The sequence below is a fragment of the Phalacrocorax aristotelis genome, unplaced genomic scaffold (assembly GCF_949628215.1).
Source record: "Phalacrocorax aristotelis unplaced genomic scaffold, bGulAri2.1 scaffold_105, whole genome shotgun sequence".
Taxonomy (NCBI): domain Eukaryota; kingdom Metazoa; phylum Chordata; class Aves; order Suliformes; family Phalacrocoracidae; genus Phalacrocorax; species Phalacrocorax aristotelis.
Window position 1 is genome coordinate 184,042 of NW_027441231.1, and position 5,577 is coordinate 189,618.

Here is a 5,577-nt window from a genome sequence, read left to right on the forward strand (position 1 = left end):
AGCAGGACACAGACCAACAAAGAAGGATGAGGAGCAGGCTGGAGACGCACAAAGAACCTGGGGCAGGCAGCACGACAGCGAGGGAGGAAAGAAGAACAGGGGCAGGAAGCTGGACCGAGCGAGATGGAGACAGACAAGATAAGCGACAAGAACAGGGCAGAAAGGGAAGAATGAAGCCACGGGGACAGGGAGCCGAGACGGCCAACGACGGAGGGAAGGGGCCGGGGAGGGAACACCACAAAACAAACCATGGGGCTACGTGGTACAGAGCATGAGAAGGCAGAGAATTAACAATTAGGGACAGGGAGCCAGAAAAACAACAAAAAAAACACCAAAACAAAGGGAGATGGAGAGCAAAAGGAATCGCAATGCGTACAGAGAGAAGAGAGAAACAATTCTAAAAGAGGGTCACGGGGAAGCCAGAGACAGCAAGATGGAGAAAGGACAGAAGCTACAGGCTACAGGGCAGAGAGGGAAGAATTAATGAATAGACGCAGAGAGCTGGGCAGAAAGAGGTGGAGAAAGGCTGAAGATCACACGGCCAACAGGGAAGAGAGAAGAGAGGGAGGAATTTTAAAAACAGGGGCAAGAAGCCAGAGAGAGGGAGAGAGAGGCAACAATAAATGGGGACAAGCCACAGGGCAGCGAGGAGGGAATCGATGAATAAGAACAGCAGACCAAAGAGAACACAATGTAGAATGGAAAAAAGGAACAGCGGCCTACAGGGAAGGAGGAATTAAAGATCAGGCACTGGGAGGCAGACAGAGACACATGAAGAAACAAGTGGGGAAAAAAAAAAAAAACCAACAACGGCAACGGGCTACAAAGACAGACAGAGAGGGAAGAAATAAAACGTCGCAGCAAGGAGCTGGACAGAGAGAGATGAGGACAAACAAATAGCACGGGTCTACGTGACAGAGAACGTGGAATTAGAACACAGAGAGAGGGAGCCGGACAGAGAGAGAGGCCGAGAGAAAAACCTAGACGGGCTACAGCGGGCAGAGGCAGGGATTAAAACCTAGGGACAGGGAGCTGGACAGAGAGAGACGGAGGTCACAGGGAACAGCGGTGGCTGCAGGAAGAACAGGAATCCACAAATAGGGAAAGGGAGCTCGACAGAGAAGAACTCAGAAAGGCAAGAACAGTAGCAGGGTGCAGAGCAGAGCAGACGAATGAAAAAGCGCGGGGGGAGCGTTGAGGCAGACAGAGAGAGATTAAGAAAAAAGTCACGGGCTACGTGGCAAAGCAGGAGGAATTCAGAAACGGGGATGGCAACCAAGGGAGAGTGAGCTGGTGAAGGACAACGGGCATTCCAAGTGAGGGACGGGGAGCTGGGAAAAGCGAGGCAGAGAAAAACAGAATCACAGAGAGAATCACACAAAGCCAAAAAAGAAGAAACTGAACAACAGGAACAGGTGTAACCAAAGCGATGAAATCAGCCAACCAGAGACGGTGTTCCATTACGGGAACATGGAGCGTACGAATCAGCGCACCTGTCGATCTGCATTTTAGTCCCTAGGCGATCGTTAACGTCAGCAGAACAACAGACAACGTGCTTCTGTCAGAAAAGGACGACAAAACGCGGTTTCGTGGAGCGGACTGAGAGAACTAGCCAAGACTGCCAAGATTAACAGCCAAGAAGGTAAAAGGCAATTCTGGCAGGGGGAGATCGCGACCACCGACTCACGGACCACCACCGAGCCTGCGCAGCGATTTACATACGGAACGAGCAAGTTTGTACCGATCAGCAGACAGGACAATAATGAATACGTATGAATACGTAAAATTTTGATCTACAAATTGAACGGGAAAGGTGCGTGAGGTACGCACGCCAGGAGGAGCGATCCCCCGTGCATCCGGCGCCGTGAATAAAGAATGCCTGCTCTTTAATACTAAATTGGTCTTGAGGAGTTGTTTCCGATTTTACCGCGTTTTTCGGTAACACAGGGAGTCAGACCGAGAGAGCCAGAGAAAGACAAAAATACCGACAGGCTACAGGACAGAGCAGGAGGAGTAAAAAAATAAAAACGGAGCCAGAGCCAGGCAGAGAGAGGCGGAGAAAGAACAAGTAGCCACAGGCTACAGGACAGAGAGAGGGAGGACTGAAAAGACGGGGAGGCAGGGAGCCACTCAGAGCGAGACGGAGAAAGAAGGTGCGGGGGGGGCGCAAAAAAAAAATAATTTTGCAGCAGGTAAGGAAAGAGAGGGGGCCGGGGGAGAGACAGGGAGGGCCCAGGACGTACAAGAGAGGCAACGGGGCCCCACTGGCCCAGGACTCACCGCGACTCTCGCTCTCAGCGCTGCTGGCACAATTTAGCCGTTCACATGCTTCTTTCCCCTCCTCTCCTCCCTGCCTCTTCTGCAGCTCCAGACTCTAGGCCGACCTCCACCTGAAGAGAACACGGGGGTGTCTTACAGCTCTTACGAGATGAGGCTTCCTAGGCACGTAGCCTAGCTCGCTCGTGCACTACACGCCCGTACCGAACTGCGGGTTCCAACTGTGGGAAGAAGGGGGAGTCCTTGGGGGCTACGGCATTTCTCTTCCTAACTAACCGTTACACATGACAGAGCCCTGCTTTCCCAGAAACAGCTCAACACCTGCCCGCCGAAAAGGAGGAGCGAATTAATTCCTTGCTTTGCTTCCACGCACAGCTTTTGCTTTACCTATTAAACCGTCTTGATCTCAACCCATGATTTTTCTCACTTTTACCCTTCCAGCTCTCTCCCCCAGCCCACTGAGGGTGGAGCGAGCAAGCAGCTCCCTGGTGCAGAGTTGCCAGCTGGGGCTAAGCCACGGCACGCGCTTGTCCCGGTTTGGCAGGGAACGGACCGTCCGTCGCCTGGCTCCTGGAGCGACGGGCTGCTGGGCAGAGGGGGAGGCCACCAAAGGTGAGGAGCAGGGCACAGGACAGTAGGAGGAGAGAAGAGCAGCATCCGGCTGGACGGGGGCGGGGGGGGCGTGTGTGCGTGTAGTGAGAAGGCACGAGGCAGGGAACAGGACGGCCAGAGGAGGACAGGGAGCCTGACGGAGGTGGAGATAAAAGCAGCAGAGAGAGGGGAAGAGCAGGACACAGACCAACAAAGAAGGATGAGGAGCAGGCTGGAGACGCACAAAGAACCTGGGGCAGGCAGCACGACAGCGAGGGAGGAAAGAAGAACAGGGGCAGGAAGCTGGACCGAGCGAGATGGAGACAGACAAGATAAGCGACAAGAACAGGGCAGAAAGGGAAGAATGAAGCCACGGGGACAGGGAGCCGAGACGGCCAACGACGGAGGGAAGGGGCCGGGGAGGGAACACCACAAAACAAACCATGGGGCTACGTGGTACAGAGCATGAGAAGGCAGAGAATTAACAATTAGGGACAGGGAGCCAGAAAAACAACAAAAAAAACACCAAAACAAAGGGAGATGGAGAGCAAAAGGAATCGCAATGCGTACAGAGAGAAGAGAGAAACAATTCTAAAAGAGGGTCACGGGGAAGCCAGAGACAGCAAGATGGAGAAAGGACAGAAGCTACAGGCTACAGGGCAGAGAGGGAAGAATTAATGAATAGACGCAGAGAGCTGGGCAGAAAGAGGTGGAGAAAGGCTGAAGATCACACGGCCAACAGGGAAGAGAGAAGAGAGGGAGGAATTTTAAAAACAGGGGCAAGAAGCCAGAGAGAGGGAGAGAGAGGCAACAATAAATGGGGACAAGCCACAGGGCAGCGAGGAGGGAACCGATGAATAAGAACAGCAGACCAAAGAGAACACAATGTAGAATGGAAAAAAGGAACAGCGGCCTACAGGGAAGGAGGAATTAAAGATCAGGCACTGGGAGGCAGACAGAGACACATGAAGAAACAAGTGGGAAAAAAAAAAAACCAACAACGGCAACGGGCTACAAAGACAGACAGAGAGGGAAGAAATAAAACGTCGCAGCAAGGAGCTGGACAGAGAGAGATGAGGACAAACAAATAGCACGGGTCTACGTGACAGAGAACGTGGAATTAGAACACAGAGAGAGGGAGCCGGACAGAGAGAGAGGCCGAGAGAAAAACCTAGACGGGCTACAGCGGGCAGAGGCAGGGATTAAAACCTAGGGACAGGGAGCTGGACAGAGAGAGACGGAGGTCACAGGGAACAGCGGTGGCTGCAGGAAGAACAGGAATCCACAAATAGGGAAAGGGAGCTCGACAGAGAAGAACTCAGAAAGGCAAGAACAGTAGCAGGGTGCAGAGCAGAGCAGACGAATGAAAAAGCGCGGGGGGAGCGTTGAGGCAGACAGAGAGAGATTAAGAAAAAAGTCACGGGCTACGTGGCAAAGCAGGAGGAATTCAGAAACGGGGATGGCAACCAAGGGAGAGTGAGCTGGTGAAGGACAACGGGCATTCCAAGTGAGGGACGGGGAGCTGGGAAAAGCGAGGCAGAGAAAAACAGAATCACAGAGAGAATCACACAAAGCCAAAAAAGAAGAAACTGAACAACAGGAACAGGTGTAACCAAAGCGATGAAATCAGCCAACCAGAGACGGTGTTCCATTACGGGAACATGGAGCGTACGAATCAGCGCACCTGTCGATCTGCATTTTAGTCCCTAGGCGATCGTTAACGTCAGCAGAACAACAGACAACGTGCTTCTGTCAGAAAAGGACGACAAAACGCGGTTTCGTGGAGCGGACTGAGAGAACTAGCCAAGACTGCCAAGATCAACAGCCAAGAAGGTAAAAGGCAATTCTGGCAGGGGGAGATCGCGACCACCGACTCACGGACCACCACCGAGCCTGCGCAGCGATTTACATACGGAACGAGCAAGTTTGTACCGATCAGCAGACAGGACAATAATGAATACGTATGAATACGTAAAATTTTGATCTACAAATTGAACGGGAAAGGTGCGTGAGGTACGCACGCCAGGAGGAGCGATCCCCCGTGCATCCGGCGCCGTGAATAAAGAATGCCTGCTCTTTAATACTAAATTGGTCTTGAGGAGTTGTTTCCGATTTTACCGCGTTTTTCGGTAACACAGGGAGTCAGACCGAGAGAGCCAGAGAAAGACAAAAATACCGACAGGCTACAGGACAGAGCAGGAGGAGTAAAAAAATAAAAACGGAGCCAGAGCCAGGCAGAGAGAGGCGGAGAAAGAACAAGTAGCCACAGGCTACAGGACAGAGAGAGGGAGGACTGAAAAGACGGGGAGGCAGGGAGCCACTCAGAGCGAGACGGAGAAAGAAGGTGCGGGGGGGGCGCAAAAAAAAAATAATTTTGCAGCAGGTAAGGAAAGAGAGGGGGCCGGGGGAGAGACAGGGAGGGCCCAGGACGTACAAGAGAGGCAACGGGGCCCCACTGGCCCAGGACTCACCGCGACTCTCGCTCTCAGCGCTGCTGGCACAATTTAGCCGTTCACATGCTTCTTTCCCCTCCTCTCCTCCCTGCCTCTTCTGCAGCTCCAGACTCTAGGCCGACCTCCACCTGAAGAGAACACGGGGGTGTCTTACAGCTCTTACGAGATGAGGCTTCCTAGGCACGTAGCCTAGCTCGCTCGTGCACTACACGCCCGTACCGAACTGCGGGTTCCAACTGTGGGAAGAAGGGGGAGT